Genomic DNA, 13,949 nt, shown 5'->3' on the forward strand with positions numbered 1-13,949 from the left:
TGCCCATGTTCCAAAGAGGTGTAACAATTTTTCCACTACAAATTTGATTCTGTCAGGGTCCCTCCTTTCTCCCTCCCTTCCTTCCCCTTCCTTTCCTTTCCTTCCTTCTTCTTCAACTTCTTCTGCCTCTCCCTCTCCTCTCTCTTTCTCATTCTCCTTCCCCCCTTCTTCTTTCCCCCTCCTTCTCCTTTCTTCCTCCTCCTCCTCCTCCTCTTCCTTCTCCTCCTCTTCTTCTTCTTCCTCCTCCTCCTCCTCTTTCTTCCTCTTCTTCTTCTTCCTTGTATTTTCTGAAGATTTTTCTTCCTACATCTTAGTATTATGTTCTTTGGTGCATAACTATTCATGACAATATATTCCCTTATGGACCACATACTCCATTGTTATAAAGGGTTCCTTTTTTGACCTATTCAGTATCTTTTCCCTTGAATTACACTTTCCCAATATTAATACTGAGATCCTTCTGTATTCTTTTGGATTGCCTTGGCTTGTATACCTCTACTTAGTCTTATAATTTCAATTCTCCATATTTCCTTATTTTAAATCTGTTCTCTTTAAATCACTTTAAAGTGAGCTCAGTAGGGGCACCTGGGTGGCTCAGTGGGTTAAAGCCTCTGCCTTCGGCTCAGGTCATGATCTCAGGGTCCTGGGATCAAGCCCCGCATGGGGCTCTCTGCTCAGCAGGGAGCCTACTTCTCTCTGCCTGCCTCTCTGCCTACTTGTGATCTCTGTCAAGTAAATAAATAAATAATATTTTAAAAAATAAATAAATAAATAAAGTGAGCTCAGTAGTGAATCTGTGGGCCTAGACACACTGATGAAAGAATCTTCTCTTCTATAGCCATATTATCTATTGAGCTTTGAAGAACGATGAAGTTACTCAGCATATTCCTCTTAATAACATTAATTCCCTATATATTCATAGCACTGCAACCTGAAAATCACTTTTTAATATATTATCCCTTTACACTTCACAACCACCTTTGAAATAGTAGAAGAAGATACTGTCACCCGTGGTGAATCTACGTATAAGGTAGTGCAAGCTGCTCAAGTGTTATAGTAATGGGTGTGAATTAGCCCAGGTATTTCTGGGACAAACAGACTAATTCAGCAGAGGAAGCTAGGTCAGGCAGACATGCAGATCAGCGGACCAGGGTGTCTTCTGTAGAGCTGAACCTTTGCTCTTTTTTTGGTTAAGTATAAAGGTTTGGCCTTTTATCCATTCAAAAAACATTTATTGACTACACTGTATACTAGGAACTATGTCAAGCAGTAGGAATATGAAGTTGAAAATACATAATCTCTGCTCCATGGTATTCACGGTGTAGTTTAGTTCTCAAATTTGGCCGATTATCACAATTGACTAGAAAGAAATTTATTACAGATTCCCTTGGTCCTCTTCCAGGCACACCCAACAACCATGGTCTAAGACCCAGAAATCTAAAGTACTAAAGCTCCATAGTCCCAAATGGAGTTGACACTGGACATTCAAGTAAAACAATAAACTATTGACATATTTAGCAATTCCTACAACATTTTTGCTTATACCACTCCATATAATTCTCATAACAACAGTGAGTCAGGACTTGGTTATATTCACTTCATAAATGTGAAAAATAAAAAGAAAAGTGGTTTTCCAAATGCACAACCAGTGAATGACAAAGCTCGGTCTGGAACCAAAATTCATTTCTCTAAGTTCTGCCATCTTTGCTCTCCACCCACACATCATGAAACCAAAGAAGGAATGGTAGTACCAAATAAACTCACCTGCCTTTGCCTCAGGCTTTGCTTTCAGGAAGAACCCAAACTCGAATACTAGTTTCTTGGAAAGTAGCTCTTGATCATATATAAAGATATCAACCTGTGGAAATGTACATCTTCATTAACTTCCTTACCATAAAGAAAGGACTCACATTTGTTTCTCTCTGAGACCTTCAGACAGATCCTCGTGGCTCACTGGAGACCTATAGACCACACTTCCAGAGCCACAGCCTGGGTGACAATCATGTGAAAAAGAAAATTTACTTGAGTTCTCTCATATTCCAATAGGTGGGTAAGTCATGTCACACATACCACAAATGAAAGACATCTAGGACTTTATGTGTGCAAGTGCTTTGGGACAGAAGTCGTGATTCATATCACTTCTCAGCCTTTTGGCTAAGATCAAGTGTAGAAGTAGTGATTCATAAGAACAACTCACCTTTGGCTTTTCTGAACCGTAACCTCTGAGAGTGAGGTCTGGACCTGTGTATTTTTAACAAAATAACTTCAGGTACTTCTGCACATCCAGTCTAACCTGCCCATTCATAGGTGCAGATCCTGAGTGAGGCTGATGGGCAAGAGACCCCTTCAAGGACACATGGTGAATAAGCAGCTGAAGAACTAGAACTAGATCCCAAATCTGGACTTCCAGACCTGGCAGCTGTGTTCCAGCTGTGGACTCATCACCAGCACCGTTCCTCTCCAAAGGACTGTGCTGGGCAGGTGAGAGGTGGAAGGAAAAGACTGGAAAGCTTTAATTGCTGCCTTGCTCTAGGAAGCTGCTTTGGAGAGAACCTGAATGTCCTTTAACTCATGCCAATGGTTTAAACAGAAAGTTCTTACTCAGGAAATGATGGTCATAAAGTACAGTGCTGGGGAGGGTAGGCCTTCATCCAGAAATCTGCTCCCCCATACATATCTTGAACTTTACCTCTGTCTTCGTTTGACAGAATAAAATACTGGTGGTTTGTCACCTGTTTTGACTCTTACATAGTTTTTTTTTTTTAACAATTGACCCCTTAAAAAATCTTTCCCTTAGGTGAACCAAGCCTAAATAATAACAGAATAGAAAGGCAATAAAGATACTTTAACACAATGAAGCTAGAACAGTACTAAGAGATATACCAAGGAAAGGAAAAAACACCCATGGGGACCAAAATTATAAGGGGAAAATAATGACATCAAATTTTTATTGAAATCTTAAGTTACATTATTTTATCTACTTACCAGAACAACCTCATGAGACAGATATTATTATCTTTATTCCCATTTCATGAATGAAAAAGATGAATTTCATAAGAATAATTCCCAAGCCCAAGACAATACAACCCAATAGAGTGCTGAATCAAGAAGGCCAACCCTCAGACCCTTTCTTTCTTCAGAGTATCAGACAAAGTTTCCTGAATACTAAGAGTGTTCTCTAGGTCACTGAGCAGATCCTGTTCAATCTGGCCCACATAACAAATATAGCTCTTTCTAGATGTGGTAGACCCTCTATAAACTAGGTGTCCTTTGCCTAGGAAGGTGCCAAACCAATGCCATGACAGAGTCTTGTACTTTTGCAAGGTTCCACCTAGAAGAGCTCAACAAATTGAAGCACATCTTTCTTCGAACAGATGGGGAAGCTGAGGCCCAAAGAGGGCAAGAGGCTTGCCCAAAATCCCGCAGCAAGCCAGTGCTAGACGCAACTTAAAGTTTGCATCTCCTGGTACCCAGTCCAGCCTACACGAGGAAAGACGAGTATGTTAGCAGTAGAGCCGAGTGGCCTCTGAAATGTTTTCTGGCTCTGCAACTTCACAAAACTTGGGACTCCATGATTTCATAAATGGAAAAACACGAACACTTTCCCAGTAAAAACAGAATTGATTTTCCTGTGGGATGAAATAGCACATGCTTTGAATTTACTCAGAAAGTTCTCAGTAACAATGAGAATTCTAGTGGGATTATTGTTTCTCTGCTTCCTCCTATAGGTTCCTCCTGTAGTAGAAACAAGAGGATGCTTTCCCATGTGGTCCCAGTGGGCTGCTCTTAACATTTGCTCTGACCTGAACAGGTAGTGAGAGCCCAGAATAACCATAAATGTTCTTTTCTTTTTCTCCAAAACAAGTTATGTCACTCCCCACCTACATCAGCACCAGCAATCAAACCCTTAGTTTGCAATGCCATAGTCTTTAACATCTTAGAACAAGAAAAACACTGTTAATGGAGCTAGATGTTATTTTCTTAGCTAATTCTGGGGCTATGGAGAATATGGTACAATTGAAGGAACAACTGTGGACCAAAATTGCTCATAATTGCATTCTGATTATTGTTAGTTATCTTCATTTTTATCATTTTTTAAATTAAATTAGGTCATTGTGAATAAGCCTGAGCAGTGGGCTTTTGTTGTTGTTTGGTTTGTTTGTTTGAGTTTCCCATTATGCAGCTTTAGGATTGAAACCATCAGTAATGGTCTGAGTTGTATTTCCCAAACTTACCTATAATAAAAAAAAAAGAAAAGAAAATCACCTGACATGACTTAAAGGTACAGAGCCTTAGGCCCCTCCCCAGATCAGTATAGCTTGGATGAAACCCTGAAATCTGTGTCCTTAACAAGTATTTCCAGATAATTCTGGCTATTTGGGGAAATCTAGGATCTGGCAAGTTTGGGAAACACAGAATGATGGCATGGACTTTTAATCACACCCAAGAGATACTCACTTACCAATAGTTTAGAAGACATAGGAGCTCTTTGTCAGTACAAAATAAAACTCAGTCTTGGACCAGGGGATTCTAGCCATAAGCATCTTTCTCCATGGAGGCAGGTCCTTGCCCTTCCCTACATCCTACGCAGTGAGCAATGAATGACCTAACTCCATAAGCCTGCTCATCTCTTCCCCACCCAGCCTGCCCCCTTCCACTCTACTTAGCTGTCTTAAGCACCTGTGTTTCTGGATTAAAGTCCAGTCCCAGAATCCTTTATCTTACCATCTCACACGATCGATCTCTTCTCTGAGCTCCTGCTCATGAGAATGGCTAATGGTAACATCTTAACTCCATTCACTCTGATTTGCTTAAGGATTCCATACAAGTCTCTTGCCTCCCTGAATTAAAAGCTCCTTGGGGGCTGTGCAAGGACTAAAGTGGACCCTGAGTGTAACTGCTAAAGGGAAATCTACAGGAATTAATGCCAAGGTTAGGCTCTGGGAAGGCAGGCTGTCTTGTTCCCCAATGCTTCATCCAGCATCCGGCACACAACATCTCTTCAATAAATATCCTTTGAATGCATGAATAAATAAATGAATACAGTTCAAGCTATAAATACTTCAGCACATACAGAGTTGAAATTAAGATCTTAGAAGCTAACCTAGATATAACTTATGACTTGGGTTTGTTCTCGTCTCTCTACACTAGCGATCCTCACCCTCTGGTCTCAGAACCTCTTTTTAAGGGTTTCAATTTTAAGAATGAAAATTATGGAGGATCTTAAAGAACTTTTGCTTATGTGGACTATACCTGTTGATATGGGCTGTATTAAAAATTAAAACCGATCATTTAAGAATATTTATTTCTTTTAAAATAACAGTAATAAACCCATTATGTGTTAATGGATTAACACAAATAACGTATTTCTATGAAAAGAAAGGTATTTTTCAAAAACAAAAATAATTTAATGAGATGAGTGGCACTGTTTTACATTTTGCAAATCTCTTTAATGTTCCATGTAATGGAAGTTAACTGGATTTTCAGGTCTGTTTCTGCATTCAACCTGTTGCCTCTGGAAAACTCCACTAGGTACTTGTAAGAAAATGAGAGTGACAAAGGAAAATGAAAATGACATCTTAATGCCATTATGGAAATAGTCTTGGCCTCTTGGACTCTCCGATAGTGTCTTAGGGACCCCCAGGGATCCCCAGACCATACTTGGAGAACCATTGCCCCACACATTTCATAATACAAGTTCTACACGCAGGAGGGAAAATTAATCAAAGGATCTGTTTATCCTACTAGGATAAATCCTTATATATGAGCATGTCATAGCAGAGAGATTCAAATGAACATTCTCATTAAATGACAAAAATACCATAGATGATAAAATTCACAAAAAGTTTATCTTCATGAAACAGAATATTTATAGCAGCAGCACAAAACCACAGATTCTGTAATGCCCTTCTAATTTATACTTTATCATCTTTCTGCATCTTTTCCTGGGGCTCCCAAATCAGCAGGTGTTCTAGCAAGGAAAGCAATATGGCCTAAAATGGTAAATGAATACAATTTTTCATTCCCATAGCTATAGATGAAGCCCAAAGCTTTCATCATCTAGCTCCTCTCCTTTTTGTCATCCTGTCCCTTGCAGCCGAAGGTTGTTGAAAAGGTAATTTATATTGAATGGCCTCGAACTACTTGTCTCCTTGGTAGTCAGTAAAAACACAGCTTGGAGCTCACCATGGAATGCAAGTTCAGAAATCTAACTGCCTGAATTTAAATCCTGGTTTTTCCACTTACTAACTGCTTGAATTAAAGCAAATTACTTAAGCTCTCTTGCCTCAGTTTCCCCCATCTAAGATGAAAATGGTCTTGATACCTATTTCTTAGAAGTGTTAGGAGGATTAAATAAATTAATACATGTAGAGTGCTCAGAACAGAGCATGACAAATAGCAAATTGTCAATAACTATTGGCTATTAGATGTCTTTTAAATTTTCTTAAAAAGAACAAGAAAAGTAAATTTCTGTGATTAACTTCCCTCTCCATAATTCACCGTAACTTTTTAAAAGATTTGTTTGTAGTAGTAATTTTAAGGCTGAATTCACACTTAAAATAAACTTTCCCTAAAAAGATCAATTAATTGAGGCACCATTATAGAGTCATATGCTAACAAATAAAAAAAGGGGGTTAGAAAATCCATACTACTATAAACAAACTATGGAAAAATACTGCCTTTCCCCAAAGCATCTGTGTTTACATTAACAATCAGCGTTGCTCTAGCAAATGCTAAATGGCAATTAAATTTAAGTTAGCCCTTGGGTTAATTGTACACCAAGAGGAATTGTTAATGCCAAGCATTTACTGAGCACTAACAGATTCAACAAGCACACATTGAACATCACTCCACATAAACCCCAGAAGGTGATGAAGACACCTTAGAGCAGCAGACAAGAGTCCTGTGCTTAGGAACTGGTGGAGAGCTCCATGTGTATGGAACAATGATGCAAGCAAGATGTCCTAAATACTCAAGCACAGACAACAAAACTTCTTATGAAAGAGGAAAGAGAAGGTCATTCTGACTTGAGGAATCTGGGAAGACTTTGCCAAGGTGGTAGCTTTTGAGGTGGGTGTTGAAAGATGGATGCAATTTCACCAAAAACATGTGAAAGAAAGGGAAACCATGCTAGCAGAAAGCAAGAGTGGGCATGGCAGATGATTTAATAAGAGCATAAGGCCAGAGTGAAACTGAATGGAGCAGGTGTTACGTGCTAGGCTATGAAATCTAGACTTCACTCGACAGGGAAAAAGGCAGCCTGAGCAACAATAGGTATAAAACTATGTCATCCACACCTCGGTGTTTTATCAGTAATTACTGCAGGATGGGTGAAAAGGAAGGCATTAAGGGAAAGGAAACCAATTATGAAGCCATGACAACAGTCCAAAGGGAGGAGTGTTGGAGCCATTTGTGATGGGAAGAGGAAAGGGGGGTATGACATTTATTTTAAAAGAAGAATCCGTAAGACTGGGGTCTAAGTAGATGTGGGTGGGAAGCTACTCTATGCTGGACCAGGGCTGTGTTATAAAAGGATTTTTTAGACATCTCCAAAAGGCAAATTTAGAAAGTACATTGGACTGAAGAAAAGAAAGAACTCAGGATTACCTGATTCGGAGTAAAGGAATAGGGAAGGAAAGAATTCCACTAGAAAAATAATAAACAAATTTACTGATCAATAAGAAAAAGGAATGTATCAATAGAAAAATATGCCATGGATATGAACAGGAATTCATTAAAGAAAAAATAAAAAATGGTCAAGAAATATGGAAGAAAATGTCTAGCTGGATTGAGAAGCGAACAAAAATATGAGCTCTCACTTTTTACCTCTAATATTTGGTAAGGTAGACTACACAACAGCATCCTTCCTTGCCAACAAAACTCTAGATATGTTTTCATTTATTCAGACTCTTCCAGTTAGCTCTATTTTCCTAGGTCCTAATCCAGTCCCTCTCCCCCAATAGGGAAGAACTTTGATTAGTCTGAGCCAAAATTGATGAATCCATTCTCTATTGGTGACTAGCTTGAGAGGGGATATATATTTTAATTCTAGGTAATGGTGTGTGACAGAAACATATTGAGATGGATGAGAACGGTCTTAAAAATAGTCTCTTAGATCTTAAAGAGAGAGCTGAAGGCATTTCAATCCCCACTCTATTTGCCCCTACCTGCCTGAGGATCCAACAATGGCTGGAGTTGCTGCAGCTGTGCTGAGAAAATGAGGAGACCAAACGAACATGCTGAGAAGGACATGGAGGAACCTGATATTTGCTGTCCGTTCAGCATTGGAATTAACCTATCTCAGAAATTTCTTATCTTGGGATATCTTGCAAGAATTTTTTTTTTTTTTTGGTCTTAATATTTAAGTCACTTTTATTTGGGAGTCTTTGTTTCTTGAAAAGAAACTCAGTTCTCAATGATTCTCAATACCATTTGAGCTACTTATAACAACAAATTTCTACCTACACAGTAGCTGCTTAATTAGTATTTGGTGAGTGAATGAATGAATGCCTGAAGCCTATGAGAAGGACAATAGGAAGTGCCCAGAAGGATTATAAACTTCAAATTGGGAAGGTCTTGGAGATCCCGCAGAATTTTTAGTATGTTCAAATTCACCCAAGGAATCAGTGAGAAAATGGAAACTAGAACAGTTTTGGGACTTCCAGACCAGTCTCCATCTAACTCATTACTCTCTTTCAAGACTATTGCTCCCCCAAGTCCTGTTCTCATTTAGCATGGGCTGAACCACATAAGGTTATAAAGTCAAGGTCTCCCCTAATGACTCTCAGGATTGGATCTTCACCAAAGGATGCAATGACATTAATCCTGAGAGGGGATGGATCTCCACCCATGAGAACTGAGAAATTCCCCAAATTTGGTATGCACAGGAGAATCCCTTCTTTCATTCTTCCCTGGGTGTTGCAGTAGAACATGGTGGCAGAAGTCCAAGTGGGCGAGCTTGCTGGGAGTGGCCCTGTGGATTCCTCTTTCAACACATAAGTTTGTTCAAACTAGTCCTGTTAAAAGTTGTGGATTCTACTGGTGAGATCATGAGGACATTCACTTTCTCTCACAGAAGCAGCTCCTTCTCATTCCCTCCAGATGAAGCATCAGCTCTTTTTTGTTGCTGCATCATTAATTCCCTTGGGTTCTGCAATCAGATATGAAATATGCTCTGTCTTCTCTCCAAATTTAAAATTCAAACGTTGGTTAACTGAGAAAAAAAAAAAAGGACCTTATTTCATGCCATAAGTAAAAATAAATTCCATAAGATTGAAAATTTAGATCTTAGAAAACTATAAAATCTGTGAGAAAAATAAATGAATATTCATAACATCTTAAAGTAATGAGATATTTTCTAAATATGGAACTCTTTAAAGTAGTAGCCACAAAAGAAAAGACATATGGATTTGCTGAGAAAAAAAAATTTAACTTCTGGAGTAGAAAACTGAAGTCTGAAGGCCAGGAGTAAGAATGCAAATAACTTGTAATTGTGCTTTTTTATGTCTGTAAGTTAGCTTTGGAAAGAAGAAAATAATAGTTCAAAAATTTAAACTTTTATAGTCAAAAGAATAAGATACAAATAATATGCCGAAAGGAAAATATATTTTGCAACATCTACCACACACATAACTATTGTATTTTGTTTATGAAAAGCTTATGAATATTAATAATTCCACGGAGACTTTGGCTCAAAAATGGACTTTACAGACAGAGAGGTCAAGTCAGCTCCAAGGCTGCCTCTTGCCAAATGTATGATTTGCCCCATATTCTCTCTTTGCCTCAGTTTCTTTCTCTGAAAAATGAGGATGATGCTCTTCTGTGGTATAATAAGAAAAATATTTGATCTTTGTCCCCAACTCTTGGTACAGAGCTCCTTAAAACCTTGAGTAATGAGGGCGATAGCAGCATCTTTTGTCTTAATGAGGCAACTCTTGGTGGGCTCCTCGATAGCTTCAGGATGGGAACTGATCCCTAAAAAGACCAAGTCTTGATTAAAGGTTTGGAGCTATCAGCCCCAGCCTCCAGTCTCCAGGGAGGGGAGGGAGCTGGAGCCAGAGTTAATTACCAATGTGCAGTAAGTTAATCAATCACGTGTAGTAATGAAAACTCCAAAATACAGAGTTGTGAGAGCTTCACAGTTGGTGGACACATCAAGGTGCTGGGAACCTAAAACACCCACAGGAACACCCACCTAAAAAACTCCGCAAGAACAGGGGCTCCTGCATTCCAGACCATTTTGAACCTCACCGTATGCACCTCTGTATCTGGCTGTTCTCTTATATCCTTTATAATAAACCAGTAACTGTAAGTAAAGGGCTTCCCTGAGTTTTGCGAGCCATTCTAGCAAATCATCAAACCTGAGGAAGTCATAGTGGGAGTCCCCAATTATAGCAGGTCTACCAGTTGACCCGATACTTGTGACTAGTGCTAGAAGTGAAGGCACTCACCTAGAACTAAGCTTTTAAACCTACTAAGTCTAATGCTAACTCTGATGTTTAGTGTCAGAACTGAATTGAACTTTACGACACCTGGTTGTTGTGGAAAGTTAGAGAAGTGGTGTTGTAAAAGACACTATCTGATCCCAGGAGGAAAATACCTCTTACCTCCTCCAGAGTTCTAAGAGAACTGATGTAAGACATTTAGCAAATAGTGGACCCCAATCAAATATTAGTATCATGATCGATAACTAGAGGGGAAAAAAGGTGAACCCAGCAGTTGGAAAGAAGAAAAAGATCATTTAACAGGTAAAACAGGAAAGAAGAAAAGCAAATGATCAACCAGCAAAAATAGGCTGTTGAACCTCATCAATCATCGAAGAAATGCATCTTAAAATAAGATACCATTTCTATTCATTTAACTGCCAAATATTAAAAATAATGGCAATGCCCAGTGTTGACAAGAGGTTGCTTCAAAGATAGTATAAATACTATGAACTTCCTCAATAGCAAAGAGACAAGATGTGCCAAAAATCTTAAAAATTATATGCATACTCTTTGACCCCACTATTTTATTTCTGAGAATGTATCCTAAAGAAGGAAAGAGAAACATAAACAGACACAACTATTTTTCTTTATAAATGCTCATTATGGCACTAGTCAAAATAGAAAAAAAAAAACAAAGGAAAAAAATAGAAGCATCTAAAAGATCAGCATCCAGGGGAAGCATTAAATAAATTGTAATTCATCTTTAATATAGTGCAGCTACTACAACAAAAATATTTGATACCAGGAATCATTGTCATGAACTAGCAAGGGGGATTAAAAGATTTTTCATTTGGCAGTACATACAGTACATACAGTTAACCCCAGCATAATACAGGATACTGTATCATAGGATTCTCTGTGTTGCAGACTTAACCATGTCTTCCCATGAGGGAAAGAGGGCCAGAGCTCTCTGAGATTCCTTGGGGCGCCTGGGTGGCTCAGTGGGTTAAAGCCTCTGCCTTCGGCTCAGGTCATGATCTCAGGGTCCTGGGATCGAGCCCCGCGTCGGGCTCTCTGCTCCGCGGGGAGCCTGCTTCCTCCTCTCTCTCTGCCTGCCTCTCTGCCTACTTGTGATCTCTCTCTGTCAAATAAATAAATAAAATCTTTAAAAAAAAAAAAAAAAAACACTGATCCCAATCACAAGACTCTACCCTCAGGACCCAATCACCTCCTAAAGCCTCCCCCCCTCCACCAATCATTATAGTATGGGTTAGGATTTAGGATTCCAACATGAAATTTGGAAGGACCCAAACATTCGATTCAGTCCACTGGAGATAAGTTCCCTGCAGAGGTTCCTTCGCTCTTGTAAAGATTACAAGGCATGAAGTTTTCTGTTTCGTTAAACATGCTGCACTGCCAGAGTCAGCCACTTGATCGAAAAGAGGAAAACCACAATTAGAATTTTTGGCAGAGCAGTACTGTGGTGCGTAACACTGCTTCCTACCTCCATCGCCCTTAACATGCACATTTTTATTTCAGGGGATAAAAACTCAGGGAGAGGGGATTAAAATGTGTACAGGAACCCAGAGTGGCATTCAAGGAGTCACGTCTGCTTGAAATCTCTCAGTCAAGAATGAGGAACTTTCCAGTGAGAAAGAACAAAAACCCTGTGGAGTAGCCTTCCCATGTATTTAACTTGAGCCTGGGTAGGGCTGCAGTTTTTTCCTGTGGTTGAAACCCAAAGAATAATTTTACTTTACCTCTATGCCTTGCCCTTCACTGCCAACAATGCGCCAGGCTCTGTGCCCAGCCCAGCTGAGGCTCTCTCCAAGGAGGACCCTAGAGAAATGCAGAGAATTTCAGAAAACTCCAACTGCAAGCAGTGGTCACTAATCAGTGCATTAGCAATTCAAAGGCAATGAATGACAATCCAGTCTGCCCTTTCTCAGCTCTAGGGGCCAGTACCTTGCTAGGTGGTCTGCACCTTGCTAGGTGGTCTGCAGGCTTATCTCATTTCATCCTCACAACTACGCTGGGCAGCAGGTCTGCTGCTGTTGTGGTTATTGTTATCTCCACTTCAAGATGAAAACCCAAGCCTCAGTGATGTCATTCAAGACCTCAGGATCCTTGCCACCTCCCCAGTCTCTCTTTTGGGACATTCTTCCCTACCCCCAGTCTATTTTCTAGTCTGGCTGAGCCATTTGAGTTTTTGCTGAAGACACCAGGCATTTCTTTTCTCTGTGTCTTTGTTGAAGCCGTGGACCCTGCTCAGAGAGCCCTGCCCTCCCACCCCCTTGTTGGGCTCCCTGCATTCCTGCCCATCATTTAAGGCCAGCTCAGCAGTTACTGCCTCCAGGAAAACCTCCTAAGCCTCAGGCTCTTTGGGTAAAATTAAACACAGAGATATGGTTGCCCTTCTCTGAAAGTGCCACAACCATATTTTATGAATACGGTTTTCCGTCCACTGAAAATACTCTTTATTCACAGGCACACACTCGGGCACAAACATGCATATACATAGACACTCACACGTGCACACCAATGCCTCTTTCCCCTAATCTTACTCATCCTTCAGGTATCTTAGAGGTCAAGTTTTCTAAGAAAGCTTCCCTGTTAGGTGCCTAGAGCCCCCTCCCCAGAGGGCGGCATCTCTGCTTTGTAGCCCCAACACAAGGGCTTTCTTCCTATCATACTTCATACTGGTTTGTCTTTGCTTCCACATCCTGATTAAACTTTGTTAGAGTGATAACTGTTTCACTGTCCCCTGGGTCAGAGCCAGTCACATAACAGATGTTCAATAAATACTTGTTAAATCAGTGAATGTTCACCCTGCCTGCATCCTTCTTGGCTTGTGCCCCTAGACTAAGGAACTTGAGAATTACGCGCTCTAACATCTTGTTTCAGCTTTGGTTGGTATTATCTTAAAACTGGAGGCCCCATGCTTTTATGGCAGGAAATGAAGAATCCTGGAAGAATATAAAGAAATTCTTGCCAGGGGTGCTTTTGAGAATGAAACATGCTGGCTAGAAAAATACTGTGTTTCTAACAATTAGAAGTAACTTTGGGTGGAGGGAAGCATTAGTCGAGAGGAGGAAAGAAAGCTCTTCCTGAAAATTGAAGCCCTGCTACTATACAAAGTCATCATGAGAAGTTGTTTATTTACAGGAAACTTCTGCATGAGCTACGCCCTCCACTACAATGGTTCAACAATCACCTTGACGCTGAAACACTTTGGTAGCTTTGGGAAATTGTCTTGACTCACCTTATACTTGTTAAGAGAAATTAAACTGAATTATCATGCATATAATACTTATACTCACTGACTTGAGAGCTCACATTCCTGGTCGTATTTAATTTGAGTATTTGAAATGGTTGAGAGTCTCCTTGTTCTTCCTTGACATCACAGGGTGAAAATGATGCTTTCCCTCTGTGGTCTTCCTCTTCCAAACCCATAACTCTAGGCTAATCATGAGGAAAATGTCCAACAAACTCTGACTGGGGGGTATTCCACAGAACATCTGA

The 13,949-nt window shown here is 39.9% G+C and overlaps 1 long non-coding RNA gene across 1 annotated transcript in view; it reads right to left on the minus strand.

Moving 5' to 3' along the window:
- Window positions 1-11,633: 11,633 nt before the first annotated feature.
- The window catches only part of LOC123952504, a 31,763-nt gene continuing 29,447 nt past the window's right edge, over window positions 11,634-13,949 (minus strand). The window contains exons 2-3 of the long non-coding RNA XR_006820674.1: window positions 12,188-12,266; window positions 11,634-11,856 (exon numbers count right to left, since the gene is read on the minus strand). This is a non-coding gene — a long non-coding RNA (uncharacterized LOC123952504). The remainder of the gene's footprint in view (window positions 11,857-12,187; window positions 12,267-13,949) is intronic.

The sequence above is a fragment of the Meles meles genome, chromosome 11 (assembly GCF_922984935.1).
Source record: "Meles meles chromosome 11, mMelMel3.1 paternal haplotype, whole genome shotgun sequence".
NCBI classification, from domain to species: Eukaryota; Metazoa; Chordata; class Mammalia; order Carnivora; family Mustelidae; genus Meles; species Meles meles.